The 21603-nt window shown below is 44.0% G+C and overlaps 1 pseudogene; it reads right to left on the reverse strand.

The window, feature by feature from the left end:
• Positions 1-2957: 2957 nt before the first annotated feature.
• LOC133892184 (ubiquitin-conjugating enzyme E2 2-like) overlaps positions 2958-21603 on the reverse strand; it is a 56041-nt pseudogene continuing 37395 nt past the window's right edge.

The raw sequence follows: 21603 nt of genomic DNA on the forward strand, positions 1-21603 counted from the left end.
TTAAAATTCTGTCCAATTTTTCATAAGTCGGAACACTCATCGAATTAGCCTAAGTGTATTGTCTCCCTGACATTTGTAGTTCTCTTAAATCAAGTCCACTAATAACGGCATTGAACAAGAAAGGCCATCTATGTTCATAATTATCGTTATTCTTTTCAAATGGACTTCTCAAAATATTGAAATCTCCACCTATTAGAATAGGATAGGTCTCATTTGAGCACATCTGAACTAATTCCAATAAGAAAAGGTCTTTAAATTCAGCTTGAGCTGGACCATAGACCGTCACCAAAGCCCATTTAAAACCATCCAACTTATTACGCAATTGGAATTTAACATAAAACTCTCCTTCTGCAATACCCCCTATGTCATATGTATCAAAATTGATCCCTAGCAAAATACCACCTGATCTACCTCGTGGTGCTTTGCTATGCCAAATAAATTCTTTCCCCCCGCACAGATTCTTGAGGAACCTGTCAGAAAAGGTATCCCTTCCCGTTTCAGAAATCGCAATGAAATCTAATCTTTGTTCTTTTGATAGGTCCGAAATATATTTATGCTTCTTTGGGTCTTTAAACCCATTGCTATTCCAGAAGACCCCTTTCATCCAGAATGATGTTTAGTTGTCTTGGATCTCCGTCCAACACGGATCCCAATATTTTTACCGGGCTTAACTGTAGACTTAACCGGGTCTTGTTGATCACATAAATGATCAGAACCCGTGTCCATTACCACCTCTGTTATGTCACCACATAAATGACTCAAAGCTAGATAATCTAATTCCCCATCCTCTTGTATTTCTTTTTCTTCCATATCTACAAGATCCAAAATCATATCACTGTTTTGATTTTGCCTTAAACGCATTATCTCAGAATCCTCAAGATTACCAATAGACTGATCAATTAAAATTTTGTTGCTACCCAAAAGAATACCAATGCTATTAATATTAGAAGCAATATGATCATCTAAAAAAGATAAAATCGGATTGTAACTGGAAAAATTGCCTTCCGCTTTAGGTTCCTCTAGATCATGTCCAGCTTTCACCTTCGAAGCCCTGTCCAACGAGTGTTGATCCACTGTGTTGGCCCAATGTTTACTCCTGCGCACCGCATCACCTGAAGCCTCCGGAATAGTAGCCAGAGAAAGTGCAGCCGATCCAGCATCTCGCATTACCGGCGACACCCCAGCAACTTCTATTATCCCGCCTGGAGCTCCCACCTGTGAAGCCGTTTGTCCCCCTGGTACAAGACTGGCTAGATCACCAGAAGCATGCTGCACGGAGTTCACCGCCCGTGACGCAGCCATACACAGGTCGCTAGAAGCATCCAGAGGTGCTGCCGAATGGGACACAGTAGCTACCTTGTTTGCTGGAGCAAGCTGTGAGGTAGTTCCACCCAGCTGAGCATAAAAAATTTGTTCTTTTCCACCAGCAGCCATCTCTGATGCATTCTTCTCCTCCATCTTGGTATCCTCCTCCATTTCTCCGTTCCCATCACTATCCCCTGCGTTGTTCATACTTATAGGCACCGGATTTGCTTCATTATCCGTTGGCTCAACCCTAAATTGCAGTTCATAGAGAAATCACCAATGATCACATCAACATATTCCGGAATCAAATTTGGATCTAAGACAGAAACTTGCATGCGAACGATATCATGCTTTCTAGTAAATTTCATGTCCACCATTTGTGTTACTCCCAACAAGGAACCCACAGCCCAAATGGTAAGGAATTCTCTTAGCTCCTTAGTCAAACCGCGGAACTGCACCCAGACCTTAGGCATAATATACTTGACCTCCTCACCCGCAACTCTCTTTTCGATCACCATCCTTGCATTCTGAGACTTAGTTTGCAAAACACCCCATTCCACCATGCGCTTCAGTTCTGCCTTGGAAGGGAAAATAGTTCTAAACGTATTTGGACCATTTTGTTCCACTACCCACTTCCATCTGCCAGGGATCAACCTCTGTAGTTCTGCCGTGACATTAGCCACGGACAAAGAGCCCTCTATCACTCTTACTACAGCTGTTTTGGAATCATTTCTGTTTTTCTGGCTTGACGTATGTGGGATGTAATAGAACCTTAAGCCTTCCACTGCATAACCGCATGGAACAGCTACAAGCTTTACTGCTTTCAGGAGAGGGCTTTACTACTTTTGGGTTCTTGGGAGAACACCTTCATCAATTTCTATGAATGTGCGCCCTTCCCCTTTGCGGTTGTTGTCATTGAGCGCATACCATCCCCACCTCCCGGGCTTCTAGTTTCTAAGAATTATATCATTCGATTAACCTCACAATTATCTTCAGTATTCACCCGACGCTGCCCTCCAGGCCACTTCATCCCAACCATCCTTGATCCCTCCGCTTCCTCCAAGCCCTCCATCTCTTATTCCGTGCAGATTTGGGTATGAAGGGCATAGATTCAGCACAAGAAGCGGCAGCAATTTCCCAGGGTTGGTGCCGACGCGGCACGCACAAGACCAAAACGAAGCGCCATCCCTACATGGTACCACCCTCGAAATTTTTGTTGTACGATTTTTTGAATATGTATAAAAAAACTTGAATATTTATGGGATTCAAATCTTGAACTTATTAAAAGAAGGACCTGGTATGCTACAGAGTTTTCTTGAACTTGTAAGAAAATTTGTATGGGTTAGTGATGAAATGTTCTTACATTTTTTTTTCCATTTTTTTAATGATTTTGTGAGTACTAGTTAAATGTATGTGCGTTGCAACAAGAGTCTAAAGTTCGCATACGATAACATCGTTGACTTCTTAAAACAATCTATCATCGTCGAAGTATTTTTCAAACTATAATATTGTTAATATTGTTGAAGCACTGCAAATACTAAATACACTATTTTGAACACTAGACAATACACCACTGTACAATCAAGTTTACATTCTTATTCGAGCATACACTGAACACACATAAAAACCAAGTATGAACTTTTTACTGGCTATCACAAGCTGTTAGTCAACTACAGCAGCACAACAGACAGTGCAACGATAAAACAAAATGAAAGATTTCGCTGGACGGGTTGAGAATGAAATAAATGATACCTGAATAGATTTCATTATTGCCGCAACATTATATATTGGGCTCCACTGGATTTGTAGGATGTCCAAGCAGATGCTTCCATCCGCATAGACTAGAAAGCAAATGATGGTATTAAACCATTTTTATTAAGGCTTCAATATATGAGGATAATTTAGTTACTTCTAAAAGCAACAACATGAACAAAGAACATCATCTAAAGAGAACATACTATTTAGGTGAAACATCCTCGAGACAAACTAAACAGTTGGTGGCTTATTGGGGTAATCTTTTGTAAATTGCAGGTCAGCTTGAACGTGCCTACAAGTGTAAAATAATCAAATGTTAGTGAGATTACAATTAATATCCTAAAAATGACACGACATGAACCATGTTTACCGGTACCCTACTAAATTATGTTTGATTTCACCTGTATTATGAAAAAAAATCTCGAGTAAGTGAATGAAGTAAGCTATTCAATTGCAGTCTTAACAAACCAAAATTAAGGGACATGAACAATAGGCAGTTGATGTCCAAAGATTTGTTAATTGATTGTCCGAATCATAAAAGAAAAACAGGGGTTTTAGTCTTTTAGGCATCAAAAGAAGAGATTATGGATGTCATAAGCTTTTTTTTAGAAACAAGGTGAGACCCCGTTCCATTTAAGAAACAGAAGTAACAAGCATCCAGGACCAGGTCCTAAAGAGTGCACTCGCATGCCGCACTACCACAAGCATCAGGCATACAAACGCACAACTCGACCACAATCAAGACAAGACTGCAGCTAACATCACGCCATAGCTAAAGTTCAAAAGGTCATGCAAAAGCTTAATTTTTCAAAAGATCAACAAAAGCTAAATTGTGGATGTCAGAAGCTTAATTTTTGCTCGATATTCTGTTAAATAGTTCCAAACATAAATAAATTACACGAACAGATGAATTGTCTCAATTAATTATTTAACATGACCACACTTGTAGAAATATTAAGGAATTCTGTGGACGTTCGTTGTTAACAGTATAGACACATCCACTGGGGTGGGTTCGCCTTCTCTCCTGTATCATATAATCCCATATTGTAGCACAAATATGTACCTAACAAATGATACTGATGTATTTATCAAGCATAATGGTTTGTCTAACTTCTATCCTGATGCTGTTTGCGTTGTGATATCAAATATTAAGAGTTGAACCAACAGTTTCCTAGTCCAACATCAACAGACATATTGACTACAACTAAAAGGAAGCCTCCTCCATTCATGCTCATACAATATTTATATGGCATATCCTGGTAGGCTGGTACTGAAGCCAATACTAAGCTAGTAATGGTTTACAATAGCTGCAGGCTGAAGTGGCTCTCATTGGCTCCTGTGAAAGTCAATAGCTTAATTCATCAATCCATAATTCCTATAGCTACAGCGCTTATTCTTTTATCAGCTGTATAATGAAGGACTGAGATGTACCAATTTTTTTGCTTGGCTAAAATGCATATATCCAGAGTTGACTAAATAATTTTCATGCCAATCGCTTCCCTTTCTCTAGCTTGTGATAGCCCATGGCACAAACAACTAAACAAACTTGTGATAGATCAAGCTGTTCTACTTTTTTCAGCAAACAATAACATAAGAGATGGCACAACTGTATGTTTCCTACATCAGGAAAGCAAGCAAATGAAGCACGGAACCTAAGGTAGGAAGATCCCTTATAGTTCTGTTATATCCTGAGTTTTAGCATATAAATTACTTACAAATTTCACTCTAAAAAATTTCATGTTTAATTAAGCTAACTAAACTCAAGAAAATATGTATATGTATATGAATATATATATATACCAATATGTATACATTTATATATATTAGTTGGACTAAGTATTCCAAAATTTCACTAAATTTATTTCTAAAATAGTCTCTGCGTTAGATTGATTTATGTGCTTGGTTTGAAGTTTTTATGGTTCTTTGTGTGGAGATTTAAAATTGAATGTCTCTCCATTTTCAATCTACTCTTAGGTTCTATTCAGCTCAAATCCAATTCAAATTCAAATTCCTTAATTCAAATCATCTTAGGAAGCTCAAGATTCAAGTTCAAATCATAATTCAAATATGTTTATTTGAATTGATCTCAATCCAAAGTAAAATACGAATTCAAAACACACATTTGAATTTAATCCCAAAACACCTCTTCTCCTATCCACCCCGGGCTCAAATTCTCTCCCTTCTCTCTTTCTCGGCCTGGTTAGCCTGACTCCCTTCCCCTTCTCCCTCCCGTGCGCTTAGCCCATGCCACCGCGTTGTCAGCCCAGCTCGCCCGCATTGCGCAGGCCTACTCCCACGCACGATCCCGCGCCGCGCGTTGCGTGGCCGTCCACCTGTCGGCAATCTGACGAGCGCCCACACCTCTCCTCCTTCCTCCTCCGGGAAATATCCCCACGCGTCCTGACCAGCCTCTGCTTCTCCCGCTCTCTCCCTTCGCTCTCGCTCTCCCTCTGCCCATGCCTGAGCGCCTATGCCGTGCGACTTTCATGCCCTGTTCGCGCGTGGATAGCGCAGGCCGCCCATACCGCAGGGAAAATGGTGGGCGCCATCTGCCACCTCATCGCGACACTGCCTGCGACGTCTGCTCGACATCACGTGCCCACCGTCTCTCTCTCCATCTCCCCTCCCCCATTTATAAATAGCGTAGCCTGGTCTTTCTCTCTCTCTTTCTTCATTTCTCCTCACCATCGCACTATTGCCTTCGCCATTGCCGCCGTAGTGACCTCGCCTTGGACGTCCTACCCCCACAAGCTGCCGAGGAGCACCTAGGAGCCACCGCCATCCCTGCGTTGCCGTCTGTCCACCCGGAGCCAGACGGGAGCCTCCTGTGCATGAAGTCGAGACAACACCATCGCCGCTGCAGCTTCTCACCGTCAGCTGCCTTCCTGTTACTTCAACACAAACACCAGTGAGCCTCCCGGTTCCCCCTCATGTCCGCATAGATAGCTTGTCACCACCTCAAGCTCTCTGTTAGCATGTAGCCACACGCCACAATGCCTTTTGCCTTCCGCCGCCCTGTAGTGGTCGCTGCTAGTGTGCTGGTGCTGTGTATGTGAGGCCGGTCATCGTGCTGTGATGGCTAGGGGCCTCAGGCCCCTTTTATTTGCAAGATGGCACCTCTGTGTAGGGGAGGTGGTATCCGATTTTGCCCGTGCCGTTGCCCCCTTTTCGACCGCCGTCTGGTATCGCTTTCGCCGTCAGCTGCCGCCGATGAGCCCTCCGTCGAGTCCACCTTGTCGCGTAGAAGCCCGATGTCCGCTCATTGTCGTGAAACCCCGGCGGGAAACCAACTTCGGTGAGCTCTCCGGCGTCGTTCTGCCTCGATTCCTCTCTACTGCTCGCTAATCCCCCTTCGCCGTTGTGTGCCCCCACATAGCTGGGACGCTATTCACGCACCGTGTGGCCTGGCCAAGCTGGTGTAGCTTAGCCACTAGTGGGCTGGCCTGTTAAGGCGGCCCAGCCTCCCAGTGGCCGCGCCCCGTGGGCCAGCCCAGCTTGAAAGCCCACCGCCAAGGCCTGCTAAACCACTAGCCCAATCCTAAGTGGGCTCGTACTATACAGCCCAGTACTGTGCAGCCCAAAGCCTGACCCGATCCATTCAGGCTCAGACTCAGCCCATCTAAGCCCAGTTTGGCCAACCCAACACTGTTCATGTGGGTCCCATCAAATTACTGTTCATGTGGGCTTAGGCTACTGTTCAGTGGGCTTAGGCTACTGTTCAGTGGGCTTAGGCTACTGTTCAGTGGGCCCCACCCATGAATAGTACATTTTCATAATTTTTTGATTTAATTTTAGATTAAATCTTTCAGGAGTGATAACTTCTCCATTGTGGCTCTGACTTCGGTGATTCCTTTGCCAAAATTCATCTAACTTCGTGATCTACCCATCTATCATAGTGTGATATCCATCAGGGCTCATTTGGCTTTCAATTTTGTGTTAAATTTGATTGTTCTCCGGCATAGCTCGTTACTGAACGTAGTTGCAATTACAGTACCGCTAGACTTCTACGAGTGCTACGCATGAAGTGTCAGGAGCGAGGAAGATCCCGACTACAACCAAGACTTTGAAGAAAACCTCGAAGAAGGTGATGCACGTTTGCCCAATCTTCCGAAGGTAATATGATAAGTCTATTGGTGGAGTTTTGACATTGATGATCCAAAGGCTCCAGCCAGAACAGATCAAGAACCATCGCAACCACTACACCACTACTCAGTGGTTATCAACCGTGCTAAGACGCGGTTGACCTTGCCAAGAAGGCTTTTCCTGCAAGAAAATCGAGAACACAAGCAAGAACAGGTAGATGCAATCTGAGTATTACTATTTACCAATGAAGTACTCGAGTTTGGGGTTCAACAAACCGATAAACGATGAAACTGTCTAAAACAGAATAATCTAAGCTAAACCCGAGCATAAACTATGAAGAATACCTTATATTTATAGGGGACATGAGGGGTCAACTTAGGGTTTTGCAGCCGTGGAAAGAGGCATGTACAACCTGGACTCCGACCTCGACACGATTACAAAACTCGATAGGGTCCAGAACGGTAATGCAACATCTTATTCCTTCGACTCTTACTAAACTATAAGGAATATTTGGTCAAGCATAGATCCATTGGTAAGGGATAGACATAAGCTTTCCAGCAAGTCCAAAAACGCCTAAAACAGACTTCGTATGAGAGAGTTATGCCCATTTTACTAAGGTGTTGTCTTGAGACTCGATCACGACCACAACTTCGACTAGAGCTCTGTCTCGAGTCCGAGTAGACTTGACCTTCGAGGGGTGATGTCTGAGTAAGATTGTAGTACTTCTCCCATGTTCCTAAGCAATAAAATATCACAAGAATTTAGTAGTAATCCATCAAAGGAAACATGAACAGTGAGAAACGAGTTCACCTGGTGGTCTAATTGTCGTGCATGTGCTCTTGTAGTTGGACCTTGTATGATTTGAGGATTATTTGCGGTATTGATCATATCCAAAGGAGCCATGGGCTTATCAGAAGGCAAGTCCTATCTCCTTGATCATATTGAACCTATATTTTTATTTAATGTACATGATCAACTTAAATCTAGACATATTGCATGTGGTATATATTGCGCTTTTACAAACTGCATATAGTAGTTAATTCTATCAATACTTGTCATACCATAATTGTTATCATACAAAATACATATCACCCTAGGATTACCTGTTGCTATCTATATTAATGGAAAATGACATCTTGATATCTAGCATGCTTATTATTGAATACGTCCCCTCGGAGACGTCGCTTTTAAAAACACCTCCCCTCGGAGATGAGATTTACTATTATTATAGCGAAAATAGCCCCATTAGGAGATGATTGTGATTTTGGTGATTAATGACAATATTGTCAATAGGACTAACATGTTTGTCATATGTTAGTAGGTCTGATGGATGCAACACATGAAGAAGTCATCACAGCCGGGATAAAGTTGGACTGAATAAAAGAAGTCACAGGAAGATTTCCTTCACCAGATGGTCCGGTGCTTTGGGTGTTGAACTTACCAGAGTATATTTGTCAAATGGGAGAGAGGCCTGAAGACCTCATCGGAAGGTCCGGTGTTTGAGCAGAGTGCTCATCGGAGCAATTCTTCTAGAGAAGGTGTTGTGCTGAAGAATATGCCTCACCGTATAGTCCGGTGATCAGTGGGAGTTGCGCCAGAGCATTTCCAGAGAAAGAAGAGGAGGCTCAACCCACCAGATAGTTCGATGTTGAGAAGGATGAATGTACCAGAGCATTATTACCAGAGAAGGATGCAATCACTGAAGATCAAAAGTTCAACCCATCAGATGGTTCGGTGTAAATGGAATGAATACCAGATAATACACCGGACAATGAACAGTGCAAAGAAGCAGAACAAAGTTCAAGGCAACGGGATGGTCCGGTGATGAAGGCTGTGTAACACCGGAGCATGTTTCCAGAGCGAGTTGCATTTGCTCAGTTGGCTGAAGTCAACTCATCGGATAGTCCGGTGATGTAGTGATGTGCACTGGATGCATACACCATAGGAATTTACACAGAGAAGATGGAAAGACTCGGATGACTCAGGATTACTCATCGGATAGTTCGGTGATGGAGATGAAGTATACACCGGAGTGTCTAGTATTCTTCCAATGGGTAGTTTGTAAGAGTGTACTCACCAGATTATCCAGTGTTAGTACTATTGTTCTCACTGGATCATCCAGTGTTCACAACTTTTCTGAGCTGTTGGGTTAACAGCTAGTGCACGAGTTTGAGGCTATAAATACCCCTCCACTCAGTCATTTAAAGGGGTGGTATGCTGCTGGAGTCTAGACAAGTTCATGAACATCTGAGAAGGCATTCAAGCCACCAAAGTGCTTAAAGTGATCATTCAAGGCGATTAAGCACACTATTAAATAGAGATTAGTGCTTATAAGCCTAGAGAGAGTGTTGTTAGGTGATTGATAACTAGAGAGTGGATCAAAGAGTGATCAAACCTTGTACCAAGTGGTACGCCCATACCCTGAAGTCTTGGTGACTCATCGGCAAGCTTGTTGACCCTTTGACTTGGTGTGGAGTGAGGGAAAGACGATTGTGCGGGAACGCAGAGACCCTTGCCTTTGTGGCTCAAGCTCTGAAGTGAACACGACGGCAATGAACCGGAAGAGAGGCTAGTGGTGAGACCTTGCCTTGGTGGCTTGGTGGATCGTCTGGGTGGAGGTCTTGTCTTTGTAACTTGGTGGCTCAAGAGCCGTGACCGGGTGCCGACCGGGAGCATATCCTTTGTGGAGCTCCAACGTAGATTAAGGGTGGCATTCATGCTATTGATACCACGGAAAAAAAAATCCTTGTACCGAGTTTGCTCCTACCTGATTTACTTTTCATATTTATATTCTTGCATTTTACTTTCTTAGATAGGTTGCAAGTGCTTTGATCGGTAGAGTAGACACACTAGATAAACCTAGAGCACATCTAGATAGAATTTGATATAGGTTTATCTTGTGTAGTATTTGGAGCTAAAATAGTTCTAAGTTTCCATTCACCTCCTCTCTTAGGATGTCACGAACCCTTCAATTGGTATCAGAGCTAGGGCTCACATCTAGCTCTAAAATTTGTGTTAAAGCTTCACACCTTTTGCAAGGTTTCACCAATTCAAGTGGTATTTGAGCCTTAGTTTTATTGTTATCATTCAGGCTTCACCGCCTAGTGAGTTGTGACGTTTGGAGTTGGGATGAATTCCCATAGTACTCCACTTTTTGATGGTATAATCTTTCCTCGATGGAAATTTTTAATGATTTGTTATTTGCAAGCCCAAGGGTTGGATGTTTGGAGAGTCATCGAGGATGAGGATGAGACCTCGCATCACCAACAAGGAGAGACAATTAGATGCATTTGCCAAGAGTATCCTTTTATCATCTATATGTGTTGATGCATTTAATCATGTTTATTCTCTCACCAATGCGCATGATATTTGGACTAGTCTCATTGAAATACATGAATGCACAAATGATGTGCACAATGAGAAATATCATGTGCTTGTTACAAAGCTCAAATGCATCAAGCAACTACCCCATGAAAATGCTAATGATATGTACTCATGTTTGAAAATTCTTGTTAATGAGATCAACAGGTTAGGTTTGACGCCAATTGAAGATGATCAAGTGGTGAGAAGAATACTTCACGCTCTTCTTCCAAAGTACAAGTTGATAGTCTATCATATACGATAACAATGACATCAAGAAGATGACTCCAAGTCAAGTGCTCGGCAAAATCTTCACCCATGAGATGACAATGAATATAGGGGTGGAAGCTCATCTAACACCAAGAAACTTGCTCTAACAAGCAAAAAATCTCAATGTCAATATATGAAGGCAAGGATGAGGAGACAATAGTAAGAGTCAAGCTCAAGCTATGAAGAGGATGATCAAAGCATATTAAGTGATGAAGAAAATGATCCTAAGATGTCCAAGCTCTTCTCAAAATTAGAGAAAAATATGAAGATGATCAATGCTAAGGTTGATCATCCTATCCCCATTGAAGACTTGGTTAACATAATTGATCACATCAAGAAGGAGAAGAAGACCAATCAAGAAGAGGGAGACAAGGGAAGAGCCAATGCACATGCTAGCATAAAGAGATGGGTGAGCGATGATGAAGTGTCAAACTCAAGTGATGAAAGCTTCACCATCCTCCCCTCCAAGAAATGCTCTTCCTCAAGGTTGTCATCACACAAGTCGTCATCGCGCAAGTCATCTCATATGTGCCTTATGACCAAAGATATGGATAGAAATGTAAGTGATGATGAATCTGATGAGGATTCTCCTTCCTATGATGAACTCCCTCATTTGATCAATGACCAACAAAGTGCCCTTAAGAAACAATCTAAAGAGCTTAATAAATTCAATGCACTTAATGACATTCATGCTACCTTTGTTACTAATTATGAATAATTATTACGCAAATTCATTTTTTTAAAAAGGAGCATGATGATTTTAAAGAGAAATTTGAGTGCACTGAATCTCAAACTAAGGTCCCTTTGAAGCAATTTACCTCTCTATTTAATTACAATCATAAGGTAGATGCTTCCGCTTCTTGTGATGATTTAATTACTTTATTTAGCTCATCCCTTTGCAATTAGGAATGCATTGAGAATGTTTTTGTAGAACCATCTAATGACCTCATTGCGCAAGAAAATAATGAGCTCAAGAAAGAAGTCGAAAAACTCAAGGACTTGACAAGACTAAAGGGCAAGAATCATGTCCAACCTCCTCAAGATAATCGTACAACCATGGTGAAGAAGCTTGCGGAGGGGTCCACCGTGACATGCTTCAAATGCCATCAAGAAGGTCACAAGTCCTTGCAATGCAAGCAAGCCAAGAAGGAGATCAAGGAGAAGAAGAAGATGGTGAATCTCTTCAACAAGATCTCCAACCTCTACACCAAGTATAACTACAAGATTAAGATCAAGAGTAACCACTACAGGCTCAAGAAGAATGGCAAGGTGGTTGCACACATGGTTGGGAGAAAAGACCGGAGGTGGAACCAACCCATTTGGGTGTCCAAGGAAGTCATCACCAATATGAAGGGGCCCCAATCGGTTTAGGTTTCAAAGAAGATTTGAAGCATAAGTCGACTTGGGGATTTGGAAGCTTGGCTTACAAGATGAAGTAAAGGTTTAAGCAAAGAAGCCAAGTATACAAGATGGACACATTGATGAAGATCACGATCATCAAATACCGAAATCCCCTTCCAAAGGTAAAAGAGGTAATGGAGCTAGATGCAAACTCTTTTAATTGTTGTAGCTCATTTGCCTCGTCTAGGATTGCATATGCTTATTTAAATTTATTGCAATGCCTAATGTAGGTTTTCATATGGTAGGTTGCTATGTTTATCTCTGACCCATGAGCAACCTATATAGTTTATTAGTTGTAGGTTCATTTCTTGGCACTAGTTTTTACAATTGGTATCTTTCATGTGCCATGATCCAATCTATAGGATAAATCCACATTGTTATCGATAACAAGTGCATATATATCTCACAAGTATTCAACACTCGTATGCACACATTTAGAGAGAGTATATCCTATAGGTTGTGATTTTGAGACTAACATGTATTTCTAGTGACATCTTCTGTAGTCTCTGATGAGGACATCACTCTTTCGGATACACACACCGAGTATTCCTCCAACAATAGGTCCATTGACACGAGCTCGTGCACGTCAACTAAATCATGAGGTGAGCTCGTTCCTTAGTGTTCCTTTATATTTTGATAAGGATGGGATACTACTGAATAATTGTGATGTATTATTACTTAGGAACACGGGAGAAGAACAGCAAGGGCGCCCAAGCCAAGGTGGAGGTCCAATCAAGTTCGAGTCCGTTTCGGAGTCCAGGACCAGCCTGCACTAAAATCGTCGCCCAGGACGCATACGGACTCCGTTTTCGACGTTCTACACATGGTTCGAAAGATAAGGAGATAAGCTTTCCAACGGAACTGGTCCCATGTCCAAATTCTCGAAACAAGGTGACATCCAGAATCTGTCAGGGTGCTGCACCACCATCTTTTGGGCCGTTGGGCCGTGTAACGTGTTGGAGTCCATTAGGGACACGTCCAGGGGTCCTTGGCCGACCCTAGTCTTTTATATACAGTAGTCGCCGCCCTAATTAGGGTTGGGTTTTGCTTAGATATTGATCTACACACAGTTGTGAGATTTTCACTCTTGTTCCGGACCGACTAGGCCGCTGCAAGTGTTTGTGGAACCCCGACTTCGAGTGCTTGAATTCAATTCGCAATATTTCAGATTACATCTTCTACGTTCTTGCTTGTATTCTCGGTACGCTTGCAGGGATTGAGCTTTCTTGGCGAGGTCAACCGCGCGACACGGTTGATAACCATCGGAGCTGTGGTGTAGTGATTGCAAGGGAGACGATTTGTTCGGGTCGAAGCCTTTGGATCATCAATGCCTTTGGATCATCAATGTCGAAGCCTGTCGGAAGATCAGGCCAACATTACTCATCAGTCTCATGGAGCAATCAACATATCTCTGGAGGTATGCAATGCTTAAATACTTTAATTGGTATCATTGTCATATCTTTTATTTATTTAAGCTACATCCATGCATAATATGGCTTAAACTTCCTATCTTGATATATTGTCTAGTTGTGCATATATTTATTTCTCATTATATGTATGCAAATATATAGGGAAAGTTTAGACTATATTATGTGAGTTTCATAAATTATGATCTATGTGCTTTCATAGCCTACAATTGATATCATTCTTTTGTAGTGATATCCATACAATTGGTATCCTTTTATTAGCTCTCTCCATGTACTCTAATGTATTTTTCCTTGAGTTCAACATGTGTTTATAGGCCTTTTTGGGAGATTGTTGACAAAGGGGAAGAAGTTTGACAACCAAAGTAAGATGAAAGCAAGATGAACAATACAAGGAGATTGTAGCAACAATTAAGCAAGACATCTAGGAATACCAAAGTTGACAAAGGGAGAGAAGAAAAGATGCTAGGCACCTAGATTGACAAAAGAGAAACTCTTGCATATGTCTTTCAAGGGCGATAGTGGAAATGGAGAAAAAAAGAGCCACAACAAAGGGACTAGGTGGTGACAACATGCATCCAAGTAATGTGGTAAGACTTTGTGCCCGCTAATGATCTTTACATTAGGTATTACCACTTGTTTTGGTTGTGTTGTCATCAATCACCAAAAAGGGGGAGATTGTAGCGAAAATGGCCCCATTAGGCCATGATTGTGATTTTAGTGATTAATGACAACGTAGTCAATGGGACTAACATGTTTGTCAAGAATATATGTTAGTAGGTCTCACAGATATAATACATGAAGAAGCCACAGTAGCTGGGGCAAAATTGGACTGAATTGGACAAGTCTCAGGAAGATTTGCCTCACTAGATGGTCCGGTGCTCTGGGTGTTGAACTCACAAGAGTATATTTGTCAAATGGGAGAGAGGCCTGAATACCTCACTGGAAGGTCCGGTGTTTGAGCAGAGTGCTCACCGAAGTAATTCTTCCAGAAAAGGTGTTGGGCTAAAGAATATGCCTCACCGTATAGTCCGGTAATCAGTTGGAGTTGCATCGAAGCATTTTCAGAAAAAATAAGAAAAGTCTCATCTCACCGGATGGTCCAGTGTTGAGAAGGATGAATACACCAGAGCATTATTACCAGAGAAGGATGCAGTCGCTGAAGATCGAAGGTTCAACCCATCGAACGGTCCGGTGTAAATGGAATGAACATCGGACAATACACTGGACAATAAACAGTGCAAAGAAGTAGAACAAAGTTCAAGGCAACAGATGGTCCAGTGATGAAGGTTGTGTAACACCGGAGCATTATTTCCAGAGAGGGTTGCATTGGCTCAGTTGGCTGTAGTCAATTCATCGGATAGTCTAGTGATAAAGTGATTTGCACTAGATGCATACACCGGAACAATTTACATAGATAAGAAGGAAATCCTCGGATGGCTCAGGATAACTCACTTGATAGTCCAGTGATGAAGATGAAGTATACGTCAGAGTGTTCGGTTTTCACAGAGGCTCGAGTGGGGTTCCAACAGCTAGTTTGTGAGAGTGTACTCACCAGATGATCCGGTGTTAGTACTATTGTTCTCACCGGATTATCCAGTGTTAACATCTTTTCAGAGCCGTTGGGTTAACGACTAGTGCGCAAGTATGAGGCTATAAATGCCCCTTCATTCAGTCATTTGAAGGGGTGATATATTGCTGGAGTCCAGAGAAGTTCATGAACACCTGAGAAGACATCCAAGCCACCAAAGTGCTTAAAGTGATCATTCAAGTCAATTAAACACACCATTAGAGTGTGATTAGTGCTTATAGGCCTAGAGAGAGTGTTGCTAGGACATTTCTGCCTAGAGAGCGGTTCAAGGAGTGATCAAACCTTGTACAAAGTGGTACGCTGGCACCTTGGAGTCTTAATGACTCGCCGGCAAGCATGTTGACCCTCTGAGTTGGTGTGGAGCCGTGGCAAGGCGATTGTGCAGGGTCGTGGAGACCCTTGCTTTGGTGGATCAAGCTCCAAAGTGATCACGACAGTAAGAAACCGGAAAAGAAGTTAGTGGTGAGATCTTGCCTTGGTGGCTTGGTGGCTCATCCAGGTGGAGGCCTTGTCTTTGTGACTAAGTGGCTCAAGGGCTGTGACCGGGTGCCAACCTGGAGAATATCCTTTATGGACTCCAACATGGACTAGGGGTGGCATTCATGCCATTGATACCACGGGAAAAAAATTCTTGTGCCGAGTTTGCTCCCTCTACCTTATTTACATTTTCACATTTATATTCTTGCAATTTACCTTCTATTATAGGTTGCAAATGCTTTGATCGGTAGAGTAAATACACTAGATAAACCTAGAGCACATCTAAATAGAATTTGATATAGGTTTATCTTATGTAGTTTTTAGAGCCGAAATACTTCTAAGTGTCCTAATTCACCCCCTCTTAGGACGTCACCGATCTCTTTGGTTATCAGTGATAACTCATATGCCATGAATCCTTGATGGTTGCGAATTCTATGATGATTGTGAAATCCTTAAGGTCGTATGATATGGTGGGTGATGTGTTAAAATGGGTGAAAACTGTTTGGCAGGGCAGGTAGAGTAGTACTCTGGATGAGGATGGTCTCGGGGTTTTGAGTTACCTCTGTGGTATTCATTGCCGGAAGATACCTGTCCTAGCTGTTTAAAGAACGAGTCACCACGCCGTCATGCTTAGCCACCCCGTGCAACTACGCATCCTGAATGAGCACGACTTGACTTCTCCTTCACTAGACTGAGTTGGGTATCATACTAGGAGGCTGAGAGTAGCAAGCAGTCAAGTGACTATATGGCCCACTATTTGAGCAAGCAGAGACCAAACAAATGTTTAAAAAGGGAACCAGACGTTCAGTACAAGACCACTGGTATTTGGTGGTAAATGTCATAGAAAAGCCCAACAGGAAAGGTGATTGAAATGTCTCAGTATGATTCGCAACTCCACTTAGAACGGTTGGAGGCTGAGCATATCACGTGGGTAAAGCTGTACAACCTCTGCAAAGTGTGAACCTATTCGAATGTCACACCCGGTTTTATAAAGGGACAAAACCAGATGCAAACCACATATATGCCAGGATCAAGTTTCATACATGCAACGACTTCATCAGTGTATCACACATAGTGCAATTATTACAACGTTTAACTTAAACAAAATAGATAGACCTCAAAGTCTTTAACTAAAGCACACAAACTAAATGCAACGAAGCTCCCATCTTCCAGAGGCCTTTGACCGCGGAATCCACCAGCCTAACAATCTCCGTCTTCATCGATGTAGAAGTCTGGCTCTCCTTCAATGTCTCCATTGTTTGAGCAGCGGTTTGATGCACATTTGGATGGAAATAGCAAGTGTGAGTATATATTGTACTCCGCAAGTGTGGGAAATATATGGCATGCAAGCTTGATTAAGGAAATAGGCTATAATAGGTAAATTTGCATAAATGCCAACTATGCTATCGTAAAAGAGTTATAAAAGCATCATATTTAACTATGTGATTCATCACTAGACTTCTAACTCCTAGAAATATCTCCACTTATTTTCCAACTACCTGAAATCCATATCAGGTTCCCAAACCAACTAACTTGATACCCATCATAGGTAATCAAGAACCATCCACTGACATTTACCCTTCACAGGTAACCAACCAAAACAACTAAACCAAACCAACTAATGATATGAGGATCCAAGCACGGCTGATATATTAGATTTTCCACTTTGCAGAGGTTGTTCAGCTTTCTCCACGAGTTGTGATTTCCTTGTTGCCGTGCCAGCCAAGCACTTAACACACTCCAATGGTGTGTCGCCCGGAGATCACTACAAGGCTGTTATAAAGCATCCTCCCAGCAAGAATAAGCCCGCTAAGGTTTCACCACTGTCAAAGTGGAGTCACACCACCCAGAAGCCCCCTCATGCGCTCTGTAGCTCCGAAAAGAATCACTCTTCCCTTCCACTACACCACCAGTGGCTTATTCTATGCCGAGGATTCGCTAATTACTAAGCTAGGCCATACCCATATAAGCCTCATGGTTGGACATTATTTCTTGGGTTATCGCTCCACAAACCGGTCCTTAGGATACCGAGCAGTCACCACCACCCACCATCGTGTTTCACACACCTGTGCTTCACGCACCATAATCAAACAACCTTCTGTTCGATATCCCTATGTTCCATGTTGCTACGACAATTACCATAATTTCCATCTCATCGTTGTATAGTTTATTAGTCATATTTAACTGACAACCCATCCATACCCTTGTGCAAAGCTAAGCATAAATTACCCATAAACCACTATTAATAGCTAAGGCGACAAGGATAATATGAAATAGGGTACTAAAAGTAAATATGATACAATATTAACAACATGCATGTTTGAAATAAACAACACATTTGAAAAACTAGAATCAGAATGTTCAAGGACACTTGCCTCTACCAACTTGCTGCTCAGACTCAAATACTTGGTCCTGGAGATTCTCGAACTGCTCCGCGTCTGCTCTCAAAATACACTAGAAAAGCACACACAAAACGATCTAAGAACATTACACCAAACAATTGCTAACATCTATGAAAAGAGTACTAAAAGATGGTACATGTCGCTACGAACACGTGCGCGTGAAAATCATCTAAATCGGAGCTGGAACGAGAAAGTTACGCTAAAAACAAGTTTTGGATTAAATCTGAAAAAGAAAAGGACCTATTTTAAATTAAATAGAAAGTTTAGGGGCCTTTTTGTAAAAATAGAGGGACCTAATTGTAATTAAGGAAAAGTTTAGGGTCTAAACTGCAAAATTTAGGGGCTTTTGGTAAATTTAGAAAAGTCCAGGTGCTTTATTGTAAAATTTCCATTATTCCCTGTTGGGGGTCATTGTTAAGGACCCACGATGGCCTATTGGCTTAACTAGCCTCGGCCTCCCGAAGCTCCGGCCTTTCGGAGTCCTGCCTCCCGAACGCTCAGCCTCCCAAAGGCTCGGTCTCCCGAAGCCTCGGCCTCCCGCTGCTCAGGCCGGCTTCCTGGAGGCTACTTGGCAAATCTCAGGCCTCAGGAAAGATCTACCAGAAGGGGAGCACTGATCGTACTTTGCTTGCAAGAAGGTGATCGGCATTAAATGCCTAGGCTAGTGGACGCCGCTTTGACACCTCGGCATAATGGAGGCTATCCTGACACCTTTGAAAGTGCGGCGCCAGGCCATAGTTGGCGACCGGCTTGCCCGCTTCAGGGGCCCGACAACACGATAATTACTATGGTGGATATTTATCTCTCAGATATGGTAGAAAGCAGTTATCTAGGATAAGGCTCAGTAAATCGGTCAGATCCCAGATATTTGTACATTATGATAACTTGTACGCCAAGCTATGCACGGCCCTATAAATAGGAGCCATGGTTGCTTGGGCTAAAGGGACGAGCTAGACAGCAGAAAGACGGAGGGTAAAACATGGCAAGTCAAGCTGTGATACTCCTCCGAGATCGATCCATTTTTTCTACCATCAATACATTCATGGTGTTCCTTCCTCTTAAACTTCGTCTCCAAGCTTGAGTCTCCTCCTTAGAACTCGTCGTACTTGCTGGGACAAGACGAACTCTTGCTTCAACAGCGCGTTGTCCGTGGGGACTCAAACACAGAAGTGCTAAGAGAGGTAGGATGCCACCTAAGAAGAAGACCACCAAGGCTGTGTCGAGGGCGGTCGACCCACCAGTCACGCCTGCGCGATAGTCCAGCCGGCTATACGCAGGTGGCACCGACAATGCCCCCCCAGCCAAGGGAACGAGAACCTTATGGCCACCGTCGACCCAACCGTAACCACAGCCGCGGGTGGCACCGAAGGGTTCTCTACCCCGGAGACCCAGCAGCAGCAAGGTGAGGCCCCCACTGTGCCCCTAGGGGCTACGACCAGTGCTACTGCTGAAAGCACCATTCTTCCCGAGCGGCAATCACGCTTGGCGGCACTCCTGGCCCAAATAGAGGAACTACGAACAGCCTTGCGGGCCGAACAGCAAGCTGGCCACACCTTCGTCGCTGTTCCCGAGACGGGCGACTCAGTTCTGACCCAAGCTCCACGAAACAAATGAACCCCTTGGCGCAAGGACCCAGCCCATTCGGTCCCCGGAGCCTCGGAGCCGGTGTCACGAGGACCCCCTGCAAGTCCATGACTCTCCCCTGTGGGCCAACCTACATGCCACGCCCTTCCCAAAGGGTTTTCGGACCCCAAAGTTGCCCAAGTTTAAAGGAGATTCGGACCCTAACGAGTTCGCCTAGTCCTACGCCCTAGCCATAGAGGCCAGCGGGGGTGGACTGGCCACCATGGCTAAATGCTTCCACCTCACCTTAGAAGGGGTGGCCATATGCTAGTTCTGGGCGCTGGACCCTGGCACCATTCACACCTGGTCCCAACACTGTGACCTCTTTCGAAGCAACTTCTAGGGCACCTTCATTAAAACATTAACCTCCGGCAGCCTATTCACTATCAGGCAGGAGCTAGACGAAACCCTCCGAGACTACTTCCGAAGGTTCTCCCAGACTAAGTCCCAGATTAGAGGCATATCGGACTCTTTGGTCATCGACGCTGCGACCCAAGGCCTGGCCAAAGGCACCCTATATGATCAGCTGAACCGACATCCAATACACACGATAGAAGTCCTTATGAGCAAATTCGAGGAATATGTGCGGGCGGAGGAGGAAAAACCCCGCTGGAGGCACTCACAAGCTAGCGAGGCTTCCCGTGCCAATTCCGAGAGGCCACACTCCTAGGCCAGATCATCACACGCCCCCGCTCCCTCAGCAAAGAGGAGCTTCAAGGAGGCCCTTCCCGCCAGGTCCCAAAAGGGGCGGCAACGACAATGTCGAAACATCAGCAATATCTGCCTAGGCCGCGGGGCTCTGAACCAAAGCCACCCCAGGGGACGCGGTCGGGGACGCTCCGAAGGCCTACTGGTGCGAAGCCACGCTCCAAACCAGCATTCCGAGGAAGAATATTAGTGCACTCTACACGGCACAGGATGAGGACATAATACCGACAACTGCCGAATCCTCACCACCTTCTGAGAGGAGTACCTCGGGAGGCAGGCAGCCTTCACCTCAACTGATGGGGCCCCCAAGGGGTGGTCCAAAGATCGCAGGCCATCGGCCAACCGACAGGTCGACCATCTGACCCTGCAGAATCCTATGCAGCTGGCCCTACCTTCGCCACCCCAATCATCCCTAGAGCAGTACAATGATGAAGGGGCATAGGCAAATAGATCGTCCTCGCTATTACTGGCGGAGGGACCTCCGATTGCACTTCGAAATGACAGCGGCGAGACTATGCACATGGGGTACACCACATCGGAGTGACTAGCATCCATCGACAGGCCCCTGACTAGGCCGATTCCCCCATGATGTTCACCGTCGATGACTCCGAGGGGGTAAAATTTCCCCACTGTGATGCCCAGGAGTCAGCCGCAGCATTATCAAGCACTCACTCCAGGTCAACCCGAAGGCTAGGCCCATACGCCAGGGGCTTCGCAAGCTCTCTCTAGAGCGGGCAGATGCTGCAAAGGAAGAGGTCTAGAAGCTACTAAAAGCTAGTGTTATTCGAGAGGTTATCCACTCTGATTGGCTCTCCAACACCGTCCTGGTCAAAAAAATATAGCGGAAAATTGGAGTATGTGCATCAATTTCACATCATTAAACAAAGTATTCCCCCAGGATCTATACCCCCTTCCTCGCATCGACCAGCTAGTGGATTCCACCGCTGGCTGTGAACTGCTGAGCTTCCTCGACGCCTACTCTGGGTACCATCAGGTGTGGATGGAAACGGAGGATCAGAGGAAGACCAGCTTCATTACCCCCTTTGGAGTGTACTGCTATGTTCGGATGCCCTTCGTTCTTCGGAATGCTGGGGGCACCTTCTCTCCCCTAGTACACAAGGTGCTGTAGCAGCAGTTGGGCCGCAACGTTGAGGCATACGTAGACGATATCGTAGTAAAAAGCCAACTATAAGCTAACCATATT

This window comes from Phragmites australis, chromosome 15 (genome assembly GCF_958298935.1).
Source record: "Phragmites australis chromosome 15, lpPhrAust1.1, whole genome shotgun sequence".
Lineage (NCBI taxonomy): Eukaryota > Viridiplantae > Streptophyta > Magnoliopsida > Poales > Poaceae > Phragmites > Phragmites australis.